At 40.2% G+C, this 22,590-nt stretch overlaps 1 protein-coding gene across 1 annotated transcript in view; it reads right to left on the bottom strand.

Annotated features, from left to right (window-relative positions):
* Window positions 1-22,590, bottom strand: part of MGAT5 (alpha-1,6-mannosylglycoprotein 6-beta-N-acetylglucosaminyltransferase) — a 232,462-nt gene that overhangs the window by 147,101 nt on the left and 62,771 nt on the right. The gene's annotated exons all lie outside the window — the stretch shown is intronic.

Below are 22,590 nucleotides of genomic sequence, written 5' to 3'. Positions count from 1 at the left end.
TGTATTTTGTTTGTATTTTAACTTTTGCAAAATATGAGTAGAAAACATGTTTTCTTTATACATTTTTAATTTGTTATACTTTACAATATGAATCAGAGCAGGAACAAAGCTGGGAAAAGATTTGGAAAGAGAACAAGTATAAAAAAATTAAATGTATGTTAACCAGCATAGAACACCTTTGAAAATTTGGACCAAATTCAATTCTTTAAAAAAGTTTCCAATCTGAATTTCAAGGAAAAGGTATTTCAGTGTAATGGGTGAATGAAGATCTTATCTTGCCAATATAGTGGATTTAAAACAATCCTACCATCATTCTTTTCTCAGAGAACAAGTAATTTTAGCTGGCAGTGACAGTGCTATTCGTTTCTGGCAAGAACTAGGGCATATGGCTAGATAGGTGATCAGGAAAGTGGATTCTCTCAAGGGAAAGGGGAAATAAGTGTTCTGCATTATTTAAGCAAACGCAAGCTCTCCTGGCTTACATTACAAGTATTCAGAGGATTGGAAGAATCTCTTATTGTTCTTGTGTGGCCTCTGTGCCATGTGTCACAGAGGAATAGCTTCAAAGTTATTTCATAATAAGTAAGAGTTCAATGAGCACATTTCTGTGCCACACTTATGAATATAAATATATTTCTGAACTGTCACACTACACCTTTTCTGTTTTAAAATGCTCTCACTGTTCTAATTTCAGCATATGCAATTTCAGCAAAGAGTGAGTATCTGACTATCTAAAAATCAAGTAGTGGCTCCATCTTTGCATAATACACTCAATAAAACCTAGCCAACGCCCAATTTTTTGAACGTATTTGTTAATATTAAACAGAACAAGGAAAGCTTACTTAGGAAGTTTCAAGTCAGGTTTTTTAGCATAAAACACTGTAAAAAGGAGAAATACTAAAAGGAAATTAAGTGTAACCTATCATTTAAAAACACGGATTTAGTAAAGCATTATCCTTTTAACTTTATAATGTTCCCAGCAGGAGTATAGAACACACAATGGGTTCTCTTTCTATTTTGTACTTGCACAGATAATGTAGATGTTGCCTGTTTTAATACAGTAACTACAGATATGCCTGCTAGCACTACTGAACATACTTATCAACACATCAAAAATTCTATCAGAAGCCTTGCTTTTGGTAGAATTAACCACTCCTTAGAGGAAAACTGCCACCTTGGGCCAGAATATAGTACAAAAAAGTCTTGTGCATGCACTTTCATTACTGCAATACAGTTAGTCCAAAGATCATTATGTACCAAAGTGAGTTATTCTGTGTCTATATTTTACTTTAATTCCTCTATTGCTGACAAGTCCCATTTATAGTTTTGCTTTGTACCCATGCTAGCTTTGAAAAGGGCGGGTGTGAGAAAAATGGAAATTGTTTGTATTCGATTTCACTATAGATAATGCAGCATACCCTTGGTTAGGTATGCTTCAGAAACCCATACAGAAGGAAGTAAATTGTTTTACGAGTGCTCTCCCCACAAGCCTAGGTAGGCTAACACATTTCCTGGTGATCGCACTGGGTAAGTTCAATTCTTTCTGTTTAATTCTACTCTGGGAACCTTTTTTCCAATCACCTATATTAGAAAATGTATGGATTTAAAGTTTTACCATTCTCTTGTAATATCCAAGTGTGAAAATGCTGGAAATTCAATATGTAAAAACAACTCTGTGATTTGAAATCAAAGACATCCAAGACACTAACTCCCCCAATGAACTGAAATTACATATAAAAGTTGTCAGCCCTATATCAATACGATCTTTAACCATTACAATTATATTATTTCTTTCCATAAGTATACTGTGCTTCAAGATGAAACGAGTAACCAAAATGCATGGCATAAATGACGTTGTGACATTGCGCTCCATATGATTTTATGAAAATATGCTAATGAGTAAGAATATAATATAACTGGAATACGCTTCATGCAAAAGGTCTCTTGTAGGGTATCATTACAAAGCTTATAATCTACTGAGTGTGGTCATCCTATTTGTATAAATATATCATTCTTGTACCTGAAACTAGAAATATAAAATGTAACTGAGGTCCTATTGTAATTGTGCAAAGTGTGGGCTATTAATAATGGTTTGGAATCTTGATGGCTGCCATCAACTAGGACAATTGATTGTAAATGGCTGTTTACTTGTAAGCCTTCCTGTGAGTCAGGCCAGGAAGAATGAAGGCTTGGCGTCTCACAGGACATGTGACCATGTCACCTGGTACTGGAATCCACCTTAAACCTGGTGTTTTTCCATTTAGGAGGAGGGCTGGGGACCCAGAGAGACAAAAGATTTCCACCTTGTGCCAAAGCTACATAAGAGGATGGAATAGAACAAAGAGGGCTGCAGTCATGAGAAATCCCCAAGCTACCACCTGAGCTGGAACAAGAACTGTACTGGGGGAAAGGATTGGGCCCAGACTAAAGGGAGGCTAGTCTGTGAAAGAAGCTTATTGGAAAATCTGAGGGTTAGATTTACCTGTATTCAGTTTCTTAAAGGTATTAGACTTAAACTTAGGTGTTTTGTTTTATTTTGCTTGGTAACTTACTTTGTTCTAAGAAAAGGAGTACTTGTGGCACCTTAGAGACTAACAAATTTATTTGAGCATAAGCTTTCATGAGCTACAGCTCACTTCATTGGATGAAGTGAGCTGTAGCTCACGACAGTTTATCCTCAAATAAATTTGTTAGTCTCTAAGGTGCCACAAGTACTCCTTTTCTTTTTGCGGATACAGACTAACATGGCTGCTACTCTGAAACCTTACTTTGTTCTGTCTGTTATCACTTGGAACCACTTAAATCCTACTTTTTATACTTAATAAAATCACTTTTGCTTATTAATTAACCCAGAGTAAGCAATTAATACCTGGGGGAGCAAACAGCTGGGCTTATCTCTCTATCAGTGTTATAGAGGGCAGACAATTTATGAGTTTACCCTGTATAAGCTTTATACAGAGTAAAACGGATTTATTTGGGGTTTGGATCCCACTGGGAGTTGGAGACAGGAACACTTGCTATGCTGTTTTCAGTTAAGTCTGCAGCTTTCGGGGCATAGTTCAGACCCTGCATCTGTGTTGCAGTAGTTTACCGTATCTGGCTCAACAAGGCAGGGTTCTGAAGTCCCAAGCTAGCAGGGAAGATGGGCTCAGATGTAGTCTCAGCACATCAAGTGACAGTCCGAAGGGGGTCTCTGTGACCAAACCCATCACAGAAGTGCTATAAGGTTTTTACTGATGTTTGTTTAGGGTAGAGGTTCGCAAATTATGGGGTGCAGCCCCGTGCGGGGGTTGATCAGGTTATCAGGGGCATGGAGACCTGATGGGGCCATACTGAAAGGCTGGAGTCAGGAGAGGGCTCTGCCCATCAGGGGAAACGGACAGGGCTCTGTGCAGGTGGTCTCGGCTGCCAGGCTCCCTGCATGCCTCATTCCCCCACTGTTGCAGCTGCCATCAATCAGCAGTTATGTTCCTCTGATGGGAATGTTGGCAAAGACTTGGAGCAAGGAACAGAAGGCTACACCCCAAGAATACTGAACCCCTCCCCTCACCAGGCAGTGCCCCTTCCTGACCCTGACCCTTCAGTGCAGCTCCAGGGACAGAGCCTGCGCATGGAAAGCAGATGTGGCCAAGCTCAAGCTCTGGCTGGATAAAATTTATACTAACCAAAAAAATCAATGTAAAAATTGCCATTTTCACAGAAAATGTTAACACTGTCAATTTTTGAAGGCATTAGAATTTTTCTTGGACTTAAAACAAACACATATAATAGACTGTCTCTTGCAGATTTGTGTATTGAATATGATAGGGAGAAAATGAATGTAATGGAATCCAGTGAAGATCATGAGCTGAACTGAAGTATGCATAACAAATATTAGTTAACATTTTCAGGAAAAAGATTACAGGGCTCTGATTGGGGGAGGAAAAAAGACTACCCTATTCTCCCATCATCTTCCACACACCCAACCTCCTTCACATGACTAGGAACAAGATGAATGATCCAGCTTCCACGGTCTAAGTAAAAGTAGCCACCCTAGACAACTACTCAATCATTTAGTCTACTAATTCTTAGTTCAGAAATTCTAATGTCTAGGAGCTTGATGAATACCCAGAATCCTATAGCCAGGTGATCTTTAGTTTCATAGTACTATTGGTGTATATGAGGATTTAAATACACGTATGAAGACAAGTTCTCTGCTCCAAAGAGCTTGAAATTTAATTTAGGGCCCTGATTCTGCAAACACTATGCAAAGACTTCAATAGGACTTCTCAGTGTGTGAAGCTCAGCATGTGCATAAGTCTTGCCAGGATAGGGGCCTAAACTGTCAACACACAGAGACCAGCAGAGCACTTTGGAGTTCAGAAACCAGGTATACAGCATAAAACAGATTTTTGTAGTATTGTTCTGGTGGAGAGCCGTGAAAGTAATTAAAACTGAACTCGGACACAGTTAAAACACACCAAACACACAATTTCCTATCTTAAGCTACTTTGAATGGTTGTCCATGTACTTTGAGGTGTCTGGTGACCTTAGAGAACCCCTCTTTATGCACAGTAACATGAGCTAAACAATCACCAGGTTTAAATAGGTTGGGACTGGTAGCACGATATTTTTAGTGAGGCCTCAAATCAGGAATTCTCTCCTCCACAGTTTAACAGAACCTGAATTAGTTGATTAGCATGCTTCAAAATCTATTTTCCCCAAAACTCATCATGTCTTGAGTCTTGTTTGAATGGGATGAGAGGGACTTTAGATGGTAGACATTGTTCCACGTGTGTATTTTGTACACGTCTCTAGAGTAAGTGATAGGCAAAACAAAAGTAAAAAAAATCTGGTCTCTGATTTGGCTCACAGATGTGGGGATCCAACTACTTTAGATGGGACTGAACCACAACCTAAAATAGCAAATACTGCATTGAGTACTGTACAGAAGTAGATTTGATGTAAAAGCACTTGAGAATTGTATCTGAGCAGAATTATCTTTAGATAAGGCTCTGAAAATAGCTGATGGGCCAAACGAAGCAGAGCATATGAAAAACTATGTGAATACTCTGCTGGAAATAGCCAGGAATGTGTGTTACCTATGTGTTCCAATGAAAAAAGAAGCTCTTTATTTAAGAGCAATTTGAAATGCATCTCTTTAAGCAAAAATGGTAAGTTACATCACCTCAACTAAAATCGACACTCAGGTTATACAAGTTTTTCATGTTTCTGAAGTTATTTTCATAAAAAGAAGTTCATGATAATTGCAACACCACATACAATTTGGGTCAGAATCATCTTCAGTAATTAAGAAAATAGCAAGCCCTTTTTCTACTGAATTCATCACTCTGATATGAGACTGCCAGTTTCTGATATTTCATGCCGGTAGGAGAAAAAAAATTAACAATTCTTAAAAAAACAACAACAACAAAAACCCAAACCACGTCCCCCCCATGAAACAAGCAATGCCCCCTCCCCCCAAATTTTTTCAATGAAACACACAGTCCAGTTATAAAAGGCATAGTGGTCCCCTACTCGCTACACTGGAGTATTTGGCAAAAAGAACCCCACCAGTTTATTCAGACTAAGGGTACGTCTACACCATGAGTGCTATGCAGCAGAGCTGCAGCTAAGTCATGTTTTCCCTGTAGAGTGGATGCTTCTTACATCAGTGAAAGGGGTTTTTCCATTGATGTAGGTAATCCACCTACCGAAGAAACAGTAGCTAAGTTGATGGAAGAATTCTTCCGTCGGCCTAGCCATGTCTAGGCTGACTTACCTACATTGCTAGGTGATGTGAATTTTTCATACTCCAAGCAAAATAGCTACAATAATCTAAATTTTAAGAGTAGACCAGGGCTAAATTATTCAAAGCAAAGACTCTGTCTTTCTTCTATAAAGTGCCCTACAAACATATGGTGCTATTTCTATGTTAAATAATAAATGGCATGCCTTACTCAGCATTCTAAACCATCTAATTGACATTGTAGCGTACAAAGCTACAAAGAGTACATCTACACAGCAAAAGCTGAGCACTAGTGTAGTTGCCTGAGCTAGCGCGGGTAACAACGGCAGTTAAGACAATGCAGCACAGATAGTGCAAGTGTGGCACAGTCCCCATATAGGGGCAAGGCACTGTGCTATCATGTCTGCTATTGTTACCCATGCTAGCTGGATTCAAGCTAGCTAGCATAGGCTAGCCCATGAGTTTTTGCTGTGTAGATATACCTTCAAGTAGCAGTGAGATCTGCAGACCCAGACTGATTCAGTTTTTATATTGAAAAATGCATATTAATTTAAATTCCTTGCTATCAAATATCCAAGGTTAAAAAAATTTCTTTCATGCACTCTGATGCAGAGAGGTGGGAAAAACCTTTTGCACTTCCATCCAAATATTGTAATAAATAATTCTGCATTAAAACAAAGGCTGACCTGATACGTATTCACTTTAGGGTTTCATGCTTCCCTATTTACATTAATCCTTGTTTCTTTTGAAATAAAGGTTATATATCGCACAGTCTGAAATATATGTCCATTCAGATTTTTTAAATACTGTAAATTCAGTTTGAACTATTGTGTCATCTTTAACTCACTACTTTGCATACAAGTACCACTGCTTATATGGACATTAGCTTAGACTAGTATGCATGATTGTACAACACATGTGTTGAGAAGGTCAAGCAGAATGGGCTGTTTTGATTTGTTAAACAATACTGAGATAAGATTTAACAGCCAAAATATCATGTAAACATTAATTCTTAACCATTGGGATTAACCATCCCAATGAGTCGAAAGAATAGTAAATATGGCAGGCGACCAGCTTGGCTTAATGGTGATATCCTAGCGGATCTTAAACATAAAAAAGAAGCTTACAAGAAGTGGAAGGTTGGACATATTACCAGGGAAGAGTATAAAAATATTGCTCGGGCACGAAGGAATGATATCAGGAGGGCCAAATCGCACCTGGAGCTGCAGCTAGCAAGAGATGTTAAGAGTAACAAGAAGGGTTTCTTCAGGTATGTTGGCAACAAGAAAGTCAAGGAACGTGTGGGCCCCTTACTGAATGAGGGAGGCAACCTAGTGACAGAGAATGTGGAAAAAGCTAATGTACTCAATGCTTTTTTTGCCTCTGTTTTCACTAACAAGGTCAGCTCCCAGATTGCTGCGCTGGGCATCACAAAATGGGGAAGAGATGGCCAGCCCTCTGTGGAGATAGAGGTGGTTAGGGACTATTTAGAAAAGCTGGACGTGCACAAGTCCATGGGGCCGGACGAGTTGCATCCGAGAGTGCTGAAGGAATTGGCGGCTGTGATTGCAGAGCCATTGCCCATTATCTTTGAAAACTCGTGGCGAATCGGGGAAGTCCCGGATGACTGGAAAAAGGCTAATGTAGTGCCAATCTTTAAAAAAGGGAAGAAGGAGGATCCTGGGAACTACAGGCCAGTCAGCCTCACCTCAGTCCCTGGAAAAATCATGGAGCAGGTCCTCAAAGAATCAATCCTGAAGCACTTGCATGAGAGGAAAGTGATCAGGAACAGCCAGCATGGATTCACCAAGGGAAGGTCATGCCTGACTAATCTAATCGCCTTTTATCATGAGATTACTGGTTCTGTGGATGAAGGGAAAGCAGTGGATGTATTGTTTCTTGACTTTAGCAAAGCTTTTGACACGGTCTCCCACAGTATTCTTGTCAGCAAGTTAAGGAAGTATGGGCTGGATGAATGCACTATAAGGTGGGTAGAAAGCTGGCTAGATTGTCGGGCTCAACGGGTAGTGATCAATGGCTCCATGTCTAGTTGGCAGCCGGTATCAAGTGGAGTGCCCCAAGGGTCGGTCCTGGGGCCGGTTTTGTTCAATATCTTCATAAATGATCTGGAAGATGGTGTGGATTGCACTCTCAGCAAATTTGCGGATGATACTAAACTGGGAGGAGTGGTAGATACGCTGGAGGGGAGGGATAGGATACAGAAGGACCTAGACAAATTGGAGGATTGGGCCAAAAGAAATCTGATGAGGTTCAATAAGGATAAGTGCAGGGTCCTGCACTTAGGATGGAAGAATCCAATGCACCGCTACAGACTAGGGACCGAATGGCTAGGCAGCAGTTCTGCGGAAAAGGACCTAGGGGTGACAGTGGACGAGAAGCTGGATATGAGTCAGCAGTGTGCCCTTGTTGCCAAGAAGGCCAATGGCATTTTAGGATGTATAAGTAGGGGCATAGCGAGCAGATCGAGGGACGTGATCGTTCCCCTCTATTCGACATTGGTGAGGCCTCATCTGGAGTACTGTGTCCAGTTTTGGGCCCCACACTACAAGAAGGATGTGGATAAATTGGAGAGAGTCCAGCGAAGGGCAACAAAAATGATTAGGGGTCTAGAACACATGACTTATGAGGAGAGGCTGAGGGAGCTGGGATTGTTTAGCCTGCAGAAGAGAAGAATGAGGGGGAATTTGATAGCTGCTTTCAACTACCTGAAAGGGGGTTCCAAAGAGGATGGCTCTAGACTGTTCTCAATGGTAGCAGATGACAGAACGAGGAGTAATGGTCTCAAGTTGCAGTGGGGGAGGTTTAGATTGGATATTAGGAAAAACTTGGGTGGTGAAACACTGGAATGCGTTACTTAGGGAGGTGGTAGAATCTCCTTCCTTAGAGGTTTTTAAGGTCAGGCTTGACAAAGCCCTGGCTGGGATGATTTAACTGGGAATTGGTCCTGCTTCAAGCAGGGGGTTGGACTAGATGACCTTCTGGGGTCCCTTCCAACCCTGATATTCTATGATTCTATGGTTCTTGTTCTGCTGCAAAGTTTCATACAGATTGATTACACGTACTATAGCATGTATCTTATTAAAAACAATCTGTTGCAGAAGAGTTACAGAAGTTTAGGTTTTTGTTTTTTTTCAAACATATATATATTTGTGACATTTTCTTTCCAGTCTGTACTAATAAGAGGTCAGGTGGTAACAGAAGTTTGGGACAGTGTTGCTCCACAGTCTCAGTTCAAGGTATGGTTCAGTAGTTCTATGAATCAGTGATGGACTTGCAATTATGGAGCGCTGGAAAGCAGCATACTTAGCACATATAACTCATAACTAATCAAATGTGTACTCTCAAAATGACAGATCTAGGATCTCCATGCAAATATTTTCCAGAATCTAGGATCTTTTTTAAAAATGGAAAACACTACATTTCTCTCTTTGTATTGTTTCTGCAATATGCAGCAATACACTACTGTGGTATGGAGTCTGCAGTCCAGACTGACACTGAAACCACCACCATCTCCATTCAGATGGATAGGCTGCTAACGTGGATGCTGGATTATGATCATTTAAAGGCCAACCCTATCAAAAGCATTCCAAATACACCAGACACACACGCAGTAAAACTCCAGTGTGAGTGGACACATCTGGCACGACCCAACATTCCACAGAAAAGTGATGCCAGGACTCATGCTCTACGCTTCAGGCAGTGGACGAACCCATTTAAAGAGATGCATACGTGTGCACTCATGTAAATTCTCAGCATTATAAAGCTAACCGAGATAGATAGCTCTAGTACTAGTGACGCATGTAAGTAAGGGCAAAAATTCCACCTAAAATATACACGCATTAAACTTTACCAGTAATGCTAACTTTTACCTCACAGTAGATGGTCTGCTGCATATCAGATAGTGTTGGTATGTTCAGATCAACCCATGAAAAGCAAATTAATAGCAGGGTATTTCAGCCTACATCCCACCTAGTTTTCACAGAGTTGGCTAATCTCTATTCAGAAACAGCTTTAAGTCTCAGTTACAGTTTTTTCAGCTAGTTTGTTCAGACTGATTTTCCCTTGCTTTCTCTAATTTCTTGTATGGCTTCAGACAACATGTAATTCTTGTTTTCTTTCTATCTCCCCTGTTTATAGGCACAGCATTACTGGTGAGGTGGGTTACTGACTTGCTCCGTGTGGTCATTTTACACAGTTAATTAAATTTAAATAATGGAACTGTTAATGAGAGAGGGACAAAAAAGGCAGTTCACTTTAGAATTATGTTCAGCAGCCGTTTCTCTTCGAATGGAGGTGACTGCATAGAGATCCACTGAAAACCTAATGGAAGAGCACAGAAAAACAGACATGAAGAAACGCTAGATTCTAAGAAAAAGGTTCTACTTTATATGAACATATTGTCTATTGTTGGGCAGTTTGCAACGCCACAAACCTTTCCCATACACAATATATATAGTACCAAAATGTCTGATGTTATATCTGAATAACTAATGGAAACTAGGGAATGCCTATAGGGTTACAAAACGCATGCATACACATAAACAAGATTTTTTTTTAACGTGTTTTTCTGCAATTGTTTTTTACTTGCTATTCGGCAACTGTTACACCAACATCTAAACCATCATGGTTCAGAAAGTGTTTGTCCATTCATGAGTTCTTTGAAATTTCTCCTATTTGTGGGAGACGGACGGAGGGGGGCAGTTATACCAGCCAGAGTGCGAAAAATTCTTAGTTTCTATTGGTTGCCTCCTGCTTGCTTCACACAGAAGGAAATGTCTATGCATCAGGCAATGATAGCAGCAACCAAGTCACAGAAAGATGCAAAATGGAACTTTAAGTATTAATTATCAATCCTGTCTACATTTTAATGCCTCAAACACATCATCCTCTTCCCATTTATCAACATGGTAATTTACAATGGTCAAAGAGAAGCAGAGTACCTAGTGCTTCCCAGACTAGAATATTTGCAGCCAACACCCATCTAATGTGAGATCTATACAACAAATACAGCCAGGTCCAAAGCTCACTGAAATCAGTGGGAAGGCTCCCATGACTTCAGTGGGCTTTGAATTAGCCCATAATGAACCTTTTAGTTTCCTTAAAATGGTTTGGTAAATTTACATCTTAAAAATTCAATTTAAAATGTTTCCCACTTTTCACATCTGAAGCAGACAATCTGATAAAATGCAAAACTCACCACAGCTAGCAAGAAGACAGATGCTCTTTGGAGAAAACAGTGCATTTACTGCAAACACCAGTAAGCAAACAAAAGATATGCAGATAGCAACTTACAACTGTGTCAACCCATGCACAGTGCCTACTGTCTTAGCCTGAAGGAGTCGCCCTTCAGATCACCTCACAGAGAGAAAGCTATGCGATAATGAGTTAACTCGTTCAGTAACTTCTTTTACCCGTTATTAAAAGCACATTTCAGAATTTAAATTGCTTAACACATAAAATAAATGCACAAAGCAGTTACCTTAAGGTAAGAATTAAGAATTCTTGAAAGACATTTTTGTCCTCTTTCCTGCTCCTCCCCCCCCTTCTTTTTTTAAACAGAATGCTCTCGTCCCTCTCCTAACCCTCAACTACACCTGAAGTGGGGCACAGAATAACCACCTCTAGATGCAAGTCAATACAGTGAGAGAAGAATGATGCCAGGTTGACAGCTGAGGCAGGACAGATGGACTGAGGGAGATTAGAAGTAAAAATATTTTTTTTCTTTTCTTTTTAAGGACGAAAGTGTAGGGGAAATTGAGGTCATGGGGAGAAGAGCAGCCTTTGGTGAGATGCCATTAAAAAAACACAACCACTTTTTGCCTTGAACAAGCAGCCTACCTTCATCATTTGTCAACAGGATGCGTGGCAACCCAAAGATTTTTTGTGAAAGTCCCTGACTGGAAAGGTTTCAAAATACTTAGTACAGTTTCCTACCAAGCATACCACATTATGAAGCTTAGCTACACAGAAATGGGCAGCAGCGGATGCACCTCTCTTCATGCTAGTGACCTACTTATTTGTCATCCAATTTTGTGATGCCAGGAGAGACTAAAACAGTAACAATCCCTCCTCCAGAGGTTTTTTGTTTTTCGGGGGTTTTTTTTGTAACTACAAACCTCACTCTGATGCAAATCAGAAGTTTTGTTGTCCTAAAAAATGAACACAGCAAAGTAAATCTTGGATGCAAGGTGTTCGGATCATTACTCTTCAGTGTTCTTGTCCTGAGTAGGTTCAACATAAATACCCTTCCCCATTATCCCAACTAAAAAATAGGCAACTCATTTACCAATTCAGCACCCCCAGCTCTTCTCTTCCTTTTATCTTCTTAAAAGATTTCTGAAAAAACACCAATGGGGCAGAGCTCCTACCTTCTACATTTATTCTGTACTTTATTATATCCACTGTACCTTTAAACTGTAAGTTATTTGGAATAGGATCTACTGTACTGCCTTGTGCAAGCTAATCATACCAAGTTATAAACAAATAACTCAGACTCGCTGCAACCTATGATTTCAGCATACATAATCAACTATTGAAGGGTGTGCCCATAATCAGAGTAAACTTTTCATCAGAAGAAAATGCAAAATACGCTAGAAAATTAATGTTCTGGAATTATGCTCTGGGACAACACTTTGTCTCACTATCTGCTTCCTATCCACTATTCTCTATCCACTCTGGGCTCTGCGCTCTATCCACTATTCTGAAACTCATGGAAGCTACATTCCCCTTTATGGAAAAGAGAAATCTGTTGTGCTAGCCAGTTAGGACTGCTGAATAAGTATAACAAGATGACCCAACAATAAAACAGATGCCCAGCCAGGTGACTCCAAGCCCATACTTCTTCAGAGCTTCTAATGCAGACGAGGCTTGGAAAGACAATGATCTGATAGTAAAGAGATGTTGCAGAACAAGTACATATGGCCCCACTGATCCTGTTTTTAATACTTAGGGGTTTATTTATCTGTAGCAAAGTAGCAATGACAGCCATAACAGCATTCAGAACATCACCACAGGTTAGCCTGATTCATGAGTCCAAGCATCAAAAGGAAATCAGTGGTACTGCAGTGCATTCCAAGCCTGGCAGTAATAGTGTGATTTTGAAGTTAAGAGAACCAGACGAGATTAAAAGACACCGAAGGTAGAGGTCAGAGCTGTGGAGAAGGATAATACAGAAATATGTAAGAACTTGAAAACCAGTGAGGGGCACATTAATGCCATTGTTTGAGATAACATACCGCTTAGTTTTCTTTAAACCAAAGCTCCAGAGAAAAATGCTGGAAGTAAAAATGTGTGATTACTCAAGTTTCCTGCTGATTCTGTCACAAATCTACTTAAGGTGACTCAAGTTAAACACTGAAATGGCTTTATACATTTAGACAGAAGCACAGAAGAGTGACAAAAAACATCCCAGAATGGAAAGAACCTTCTTTGACTGTTTCAGGTGTGAGGAATGAAGAATCCTAAGCAAATGCCAGAAGGTTAATAACCTTTCATCTTGTCACTGTCTCAAAATGCCTTTATTTGGGAAACTAGAAAAACACATTGAAATTAGAAAAGGAGTACTTGTGGCACCTTAGAGACTAACCAATTTATCTGAGCATGAGCTTTCGTGAGCTACAGCTCACTTCATCGGATGCATACCGTGGAAACTGGAGAAGACATTATATACACACAGAGACCATGAAACAATACCTCCTCCCACCCCACTGTCCTGCTGGTAATAGCTTATCTAAAGTGATCATCAAGTTGGGCCATTTCCAGCACAAATCCAGGTTTTCTCACCCCCCCCCCCAAACTCACTCTCTTGCTAGTCACAAATCCAGGCTCTCTCACCCCCCCACTCCCGGGGAACACACACACACACACACACACACTCACTCTCCTGCTGGCAATAGCTCATCCAAACTGACCACTCTCCAAGTTTAAATCCAAGTTTAACCAGAACATCGGGGGGGGGGAGAGGAAAAAACAAGGGGAAATAGGCTACCTTGCATAATGACTTAGCCACTCCCAGTCTCTATTCAAGCCTAAATTAATAGTATCCAATTTGCAAATGAATTCCAATTCAGCAGTTTCTCGCTGGAGTCTGGATTTGAAGTTTTTTTTGTTGTAAGATAGCGACCTTCATGTCTGTGATTGCGTGACCAGAGAGATTGAAGTGTTCTCCGACTGGTTTATGAATGTTATAATTCTTGACACCTGATTTGTGTCCATTTATTCTTTTACGTAGAGACTGTCCAGTCTGACCAATGTAAATGGCAGAGGGGCATTGCTGGCACATGATGGCATATATCACATTGGTGGATGTGCAGGTGAACGAGTCTCTGATAGTGTGGCTGATGTGATTAGGCCCTGTGATGGTGTCCCCTGAATAGATATGTGGGCACAGTTGGCAATGGGCTTTGTTGCAAGGATAGGTTCCTGGGTTAGTGGTTCTGTTGTGTGGTATGTGGTTGTTGGTGAGTATTTGCTTCAGGTTGCGGGGCTGTCTGTAGGCAAGGACTGGCCTGTCTCCCAAGATTTGTGAGAGTGTTGGGTCATCCTTCAGGATAGGTTGTAGATCCTTAATAACGCGTTGGAGGGGTTTTAGTTGGGGGCTGAAGGTGACGGCTAGTGGCGTTCTGTTATGTTCTTTGTTAGGCCTGTCCGGTAGTAGGTGACTTCTGGGAACTCTTCTGGCTCTATCAATCTGTTTCTTCACTTCCGCAGGTGGGTATTGTAGTTGTAAGAAAGCTTGGAATTAGCGTTCATTCACAAACATTACATTCTCTTCCCAGTCCTGACAAGAGCTACTCAGATGAGATGATAGAAGATGGTGGGTCTGAAAGCTGATTTTCTTCAACATGGAATTCAAACCTCTCACATCCAGTAAAACTTCAAGGCCTGAGGTAGTAGTTTTTCAATGAAAAAGCAGAAGTGCTTTATGATATCTGATCTTTTAAAAAAAGCAAATCAAGAAATAGCTGATTCTTTGCCAGCAAGTCTACTCTGAAGAAAAGCTTGAGAGAGTCAATCAACATACAATTGGGAGGAAAGGTTTTCTCATAGTTTTTAAAGCAACACAGAATACTCTACAAGAGTCATTTAGAAATGTGCTTGCTCATTTGCAAGCTATTTTATCCATTTTTAGTAAATTCAAAACTGGGAGCAATGGATGAGGAACCTCATCAAGTTTCCAACATGGATGCTGATTACCACCCTTCCCCCTCACTTCCACACTGACAAAGGTTAATTTCCATGTGAGTTATACAGTATAATTTATTTGAGATAATTCAGAAAGTAGAGTTTTATGGAAGGCATGCAGGTCTCATGATTTACAGCCCAATCCTAAAAGGTGAAGAGACTCCACAATTCCTAGAAAAGAGGTAACGATGAAGTTGATGCTTAGCCTTCCTCTAGACTTAAAATTACCAAGATGTAACACTCAGGGGTGCAAATAATTCACATCCAAGGTGCCTTAGTTAAGCTGACCTGATCTAACCCCCAGCGCAGACGCAGCTTTCATTGACGTAGGAAACACTATGGGTGCTACAGCAGCTTAACTACAGTTGTGCTCTTGTAGTACCCATACTGTAGACATGCCCTTAGTTAGCAATTCTGTTAGTTGGGGGAAAAAATCCACACTCCCCAAGAGGGAATGGCTGTCCAGTGCTAGCTGTAATAAAGAGGAATGACCAAACTTATACATTTTATTTGTCTATCTGTAATAACTAAATACTGTAACTTATTATTTAACGTATTTTGTTACCCAAGGTAAGCTAGTTACTCTACATATGCACAGAGAAAGTGGAATTCACAGAGGAAGACAACGCACCACATGGAAGTTCTAAGACAGGGGTTGGCAAACTTTTTGGCCTGAGGGCCACATCTGGGTATGGAAATTGAGGAGTTCAGGGTGCAGGACAGGGCTCTGGGCTGGAGCAGGGGTGGGATGAGTGCTCCGGCTGGGGGTGCAAGCTCTGGGGTGGGGATGAGGGGTTGGGGGGGCAGGAGGGTGCTCCAGGTTGAAACTGAGGGGTTTGGAGGGTGGGAGAGTGATCAGGGCTGGGGTAGGGGGTTGGGGCCTGGGAGGGGGGCAGGCTCCAGGCAGCGCTTACCTCAAGCAGTTCCCGGAAGCAGCATCATGTCCCCCCCTCTGGCTCATATGCAGAAGTGTGGCCAGGCTGCTCTGCACGTTGCCCTGTCTGCAGGCGCTGCCCCTGCAGCTCCCATTAGCTGCAGTTCCTGGCCAACAGGAGCTGTGGGGGCCAGGCTTGGGCCGTGGGCAGCATGCGGAGCCCCCTGGCTGCCCCTACGCGTAGGAGCCAGAGGGGGGACATGGTGCTGCTTCTGGGAGTCAGGAAGAGCCATGACATGCACAGAGCGGGGCGAACTCCCAACCCTGCTGCCCAGCTGGAGCGGGCCAAGCCCCAGAACCTGCTCCCAGCAGAAGCTTGAGGGATGGATCAAAACATCTGAAGGGCCAATGCAGCCCCTGGGCCATAGTTTGCCCACTCCTGGTCTAAGGTCACTAGAGTGTTCTATGCCTCAACCAGCCTGCTCTCATCTGTGCTTTACTCTCACTCCTATACAAAGAAAGACCCTCACTACATCTGGGCTAGACAAGGTGGAACTATATGCTAGGTGTCAACAACATACTGAAAGCACTTCAGCATGTCTCACTAACTCTCCTAACAGGCTCCCACATACACAGGATAAAGCACAAATCACCCTAGCACACACCACCCAAATGAGACCTCTTGGCAAAAGAGTAGTTACCACTTTCTACATCCTATCCAAGAGGAAAGGAAGAAGCCACCCAAGGGCAGCTCTGTTCAACCCCCCAGGGACCACAGGCAAGTTAACAGCACCTCCCATTCCACGTTATCCCAGACCTCACATCTGCGTGGACAACTGATCTTTATTCCTTGCCAGAACGTCACTGACCAACACAAGTAGTGCAATCCTTGACTTTACCCAGGCCAGAATCCAGACAGACTAAGGTCAGAAAAGACAGAGGTATTATTTTAGGTTCACGTGAAGCATGGTCTGTTTTGCAAGGAAGGACACAAACTTGCTGAAGCTGAGCACTATAATTCTGCATAACATTTTTATATTTTTACGTTTGTGTTACTCGGGCAACCTCCCTGGAACAGTCATACTGTATTCTCTTTGTTGAAAATATTTTTTTTAAAATGATATAGTTAAAATTAAAGATAGCTGTGCCGGCACAACTAAAGAGACATACATGATGCAAACAGGTTTCAGAGTAGCAGCCGTGTTAGTCTGTATTCGCAAAAAGAAAAGGAGTACTAGTGGCACCTTAGAGACTAACCAATTTATTTGAGCATAAGCTTTCATGAGCTACAGCTCACTCCCCATCCCCATCAATGAAACACACTTCACAAATAAGCACAATTCAAAGAAAAATTAAAAGTAACCAGCTTTTGAAAAACAAGATTTTTCCATAAAACCCTACAATTAGTCCAGTTTTAAAGCTCAAAAGCCAATGCGGTGGAACTCAGGCAAGCAACTGAGTCTTCCCCAACTGACAGGTTTCAGAGTAGCAGCCGTGTTAGTCTGTATCCACAAAAAGAAAAGGAGTACTTGTGGCACCTTAGAGACTAACAAATTTATTTGAGCATAAGCTTTCGTGATTGGTTGGGGATTGGTCCTGCTTTGAGCAGGGGGTTGGACTAGATGACCTCCTGAGGTCCCTTCCAACCCTGATATTCTATGATTCTAAGTACTCCTTTTCTTTTTTCCCCAACTGAAATATTTAAACTAAAATAAAGCCAAATTTTAAAAATCATGGGAAATGAACAATCCATATTTTAAATCAACTGTATATTACTGAGTCACAGAAAGAACAAAGCCTTTTTTAAAAAAATTCTCAGCTTAAACAAAGTCTTTTGTAGTGTTTTTTTTTTTCTTGTTATGTGGGAAAGTTTTGACCCTGGGCCAGCATAAAAAATTTCTTCCTACAGATTTGTTCTTGGCAAGCATTTTGAATATAGTATATTTTTTGAGACTAGACAAACAACTGTAAATATAAGCACTACTTGAGAACGCACAGAATGAATGGAATTAGAATTTCGGTAATTAAAGAAGAGTTTGCAAGCAACTGTGCTATAGCTTATTCCAGTTCTCACTTATTTCCGCATAGTTCTTTTCTCAAATTTTTTGAAGAGCTGACAATTAAAATTTGCCTCTGATTTAAATTTCAAAGTTAGTCACAACTGTGTATGTCAGTTGCCTCTTTTAATACATATTTCCTTTACTGTATGTAAATTTTCATATTTATATGATATTAATATATCAATGTATAAGACCAAAGGATTAGCAACTCATTTTGTCATCTACAAAAAGAGAAAAGAAATATTAGAAACCATCTCACATCATGCAATATTATTTGTCTTATACCATCTTTGTAATGCCAGCTTGCAAAACTATAGGTAGGTAAGCATTTGCCAGGTGCTTATCCACCTCAGCTGATATGAATATTTTGTAGAATAATTTTTCTGGTTCAGCAATTGTGTTATTCTGACACTGCTCATCACTTTTCACTCTCAACTGTCAGATTCTCATAAATCAGTTATATCACTCCTATGACTTAAGAGATTTATTTTTGAAGGGCTTGCTGAAGTGAGATACATGTTGTTATATATGATAATATAAAAATATCAGGAAATCTGTGACTACAGCTGTCACCATGCAACACATACCATGGCCACTCAGAACTCCATAGCAACAATAGGGACAGAACCCACACCCTTCTGCTACAAAAGCATAGGCCCAACTACCTGCATTAAAGGAAAATCTCACGTAGCTTTTAGTAATTATAGGGCCTGTCATCAACAGCTGATCAGTTCTGATTCCATCCAGCAGAAACCAGCGGTAAACACAGATTATTGAATTAGTTGCTCTCTAGTATCTTTTAGCAGATGTATTTTTTTAGGGCTGTCAAGCAACTAAAAAAATTAATTGCGCTATTAAAAAAATTAATCTCCATTAATCACACTGTTAAACAATAACAGAATACCATTTATTTAAATATTTTTGGATGTTTTCTACATTTTCAAATATATTGATTTCAATTACAACACAGAATACAAAGTGTATAGTGCTCACTTTAATTTATTTTTGATTACAAGTATTTGCACTGTAAAAAACCCAAAAGAAATAGTATTTTCAATTCACCTAATACAAGTACTACAGAGCAATCTCTATCATGAAAGTTGAACTTACAAATGTAGGATTATGTACAAAAAATAACTGCATTCAAAAATAAAACAATGTAAAATTTTAGAGCCTACAAGTCCACTCAGTCCTACTTCAGTCAATTGCTCAGACAAACAAGTGTGGTTACAATTTGCAGGAGATAACGCTGCCTGCTTCGTTTACAATGTCACCTGAAAGTGAGAATAGGTGATCACATCTCACTGTTGTAGCTGGCGTCGCAAGATATTTACGTGTCAGATACGCTAAAAATTCATATGTCCCTTCATACTTCAACCACCATTCCATAGGACATGCATCCATGCTGATGACAGTTTCTGCTCGATAACACTCTAAAGCAGAGCAGACCAAAACATGTTCATTTTCATCAACTGAGTCAGATGCTACCGGCAGAAGGTTGATTTTCTTTTTTGGTGGTTCGGGTTCTGTAGTTTCCACATCGGAGTGTTGCTCCTTTAAGACTTCTGAAAGCATGCTCCACACCCCATCCCTCTCAGATTTTGGACAGCACTTCAGATTCTTAAACCTTGGGTCGAGTGCTGGAGCTATTTTTAGAAATCTCACATTGGTACCTTCTTTGCGTTTGGTCAAATCTGCATTTATATGTTACACTTTCATGGTAAAGAGATTGCACTCCAGTACTTGTATGAGGTGAAATGAAAAATACTATTTTTTATCATTTTTACAGTGCAAATATTTGTAATCAAAAATAATAATATAAAGTGAGCACTGTACACTTTGTATTCTGTGTTGTAATAGAAATCAATATATTTGAAAATGTAGAAAAACATCCAAAATATTTAATACATTTCAACTGGTATTCTATTGTTTAAAGTGTGATTAATCACGATTAATTTTTTGAGTTAATCACGTGAGTTGACTGCAATTAATCGACAGTCCTAATTTTTTTCAAAGCACTTATTTAATTCTCTACACCCCCATGAGATTGTAAAGTCTTACTGAGAATTGTAACTAAGGCAAAGAGGTTAAATAACTTGTCCAAGTCCACATAGTATGTTAGAGGCAAAGCCAGGAATAATGCTAAGCACTAGACCATAATTTACCATGTTATCCATATCCTATCATCCAATTGTTAGCTAAGCTGGTAGGGGATTGGCAGTTCTCTGGATACATGCAGGACTTAATAATCTATCTAGATTTCATAGGGAGAATCAATATATACTGTACTCAATGGACACTCATGGAACATCTTTACTTGCAAATTCAGTAGAGCAGCACCACTTCAGCTATGGCCCATGCTCACCTAAATGAAAAATATGAGTTTACATTGCCTACACTAAGCATTAAGCACTGTAAATCTGTGTAGAAGCACTGGACTGCTCTCACAAGCTTAGGTAACAGCGGCAAAAGCAACAAACCAACAGAGCAAGAAAAAAGGTTGTCAGATTGGTAAAACACATTCTAACCCCTTGGCATGCACCAGAATAAATGAATTCGGCATGTGGCTACCAAAGTTCAGAGCTCGACTAAGCTCTCTTTTGATTGCCCTTTTGATACCATTCCTGACAAACAATGGTCCTCCCCTTACACCTACACTGGCTCTTTTCTCGTATCATTAGATAAGGTGGAAAACGGGGGTTTTTTTGCCCTGAGAAAACCATTTCTTCTTTTTGGTCTTGATAAAGACCACAGTAATGGATTAGATGAAAACGTATTTCATTCACATTTAGTCCTTTTTATGATCATCTGTATTTTGGAGGCAGACCATGCTGCAATGCCCGAGGCTTCCCCACTGGAATGTATTTGGCTGTTGCTTTAATTGCTATCGATATTGTAATTGAAGATTTGTTTCCTCAAGAGGAACTTTATTGCACAAGGCTGAAAGAGAAACCTCTGTCCATCCTACATCATCATTCCAAAAGTAAATATTAATATTTTGGTAAACATCAATATTTATATAATAACTAAGGCTGCAAGTATGTCACAGAGGTCACAGATTCTATGACTTTCAGTAACCTCAGTGACTTCTGCAGCAGCTGGTGCTGACTCAGAGGCTGCCCAAGCCAGGCAGCCCCTGAGCCAGCAGCAGCAGTTTGGGTGTGGGGGAAGAGGCTCAGGGCTAGAGAATTTTACATAGGAATTTTATCCTATCAAACATGTTTCCTTTTAATCAGACACCATATTACTTTTGAGTGGTCTCCAACTGTAACTCAGGGGGTCTCCAACTCTCATTGCCTGGACCACTTCTTCACAGTGAGCGTCTTAGACCACCTCCCCTCCAGTCTACAAGCACAGTACTGCAACAAATGCAATTGTTTACATGGAAAATATCAGCAGAGTGTTTTAATACACTTTGAATGTACTATCTTGCACTTTTGTCTCCTTCACTCCTTATCTTTCTCCCATCTCTTCAGGTCCCATCCCTCTCTCTGTTTCCCTGACACTGAGTCAGGTCACCCTCTCATCTTCCCCCTGCATATGCTTTCTTGTTTCTTCTCTAATTTCTATGATTTTATCAATTCCTTCAAAAACTGTGAATTGTCTTAAATTGTTTGAGTTGTATATTGGTCTTCTCCACCTCAGATGTAAGAAGTTTAATTTCATTCCTATTTACATGGGGCTAGGGGAGCAGTTCCTTAGAAAATTAATTACATAGCTCTACATATAACACACATGCAGAGGAAATTACATATAGATATACATGGTGCTGAGTCCTACCTAGCACTCTCTTCATGTTTAGGGCAAACCTCTCCATCTCAGTTAAGGAGATCCTTCACAAAACAAAACACAAAAAAAAGGAGAGAGTTTATATATGTGTGTGTTTGCATTTAAGGATATGGATGAATAACATCTCCAAGAAAAGCTGGAGGGTGGGGAGCCAAGATTCTGACCCACATTTTTAAAATATGTAAGAACTTATAGTGCTTCACTGGCTCAATACATGACACAAACACAGGATAGCAATAAATATACAAGAAAGTTGCAGAGAAAAGACTAGCAAGAAAAAAAAAGGAAAAATTAGCTCTGATGAGCTGAAAATGACTGGAAGATGGATAAATGTGTCAAGCTGAAAAAGAAATTAAAAGATCTGGCAGAAAAAAGAGAAGCACACGCCCTGAGGTCTGAGATAATAACTCAATTCAGTGGAAATCAAAAAGGAAGCAAAGAAGACATTTATTAAGCAGATAAAAAATGTTTTTAACAAAAAGTTACCTGTCAGACGAGGCACACTTAGACAACAGCAGGGTAAATGAAATAGTTGAATGCACAGAGCTATCCTGACCCAAAGGAAACAGATCAAAGAGGGCATCATCTAATAAATGGATTAGAGAAGCTTGCTAATTCACAGGTCTCAAATTGTAATTGTAAATAGAGAATCACCATCAAATGGGTGACTTTATAGTGGAAACCCGCAGGGATTCGTTCTTGGTCCTACGCTAGTTAACATTTTTATTGACTTGGAAGAAAACATAATATCACTGAAAGTTTACAGATGACCCAAAAACTGGAGAAGTGGTAAATAATGAAGAGGATAGGTCACTGATACAGAGTGATTTGATTTGGATTGCTTGCTAAGCTGGACACAAGCAAACAATACGCATTTTAATATAGCTAAATGTATGCCTCTAGGAACAAAAAAATGTAGTTCATACTTACAGGAT

This window comes from Eretmochelys imbricata, chromosome 11 (genome assembly GCF_965152235.1).
Source record: "Eretmochelys imbricata isolate rEreImb1 chromosome 11, rEreImb1.hap1, whole genome shotgun sequence".
NCBI classification, from domain to species: domain Eukaryota; kingdom Metazoa; phylum Chordata; order Testudines; family Cheloniidae; genus Eretmochelys; species Eretmochelys imbricata.
This window is presented reverse-complemented; position numbering and strand designations above follow the sequence as displayed.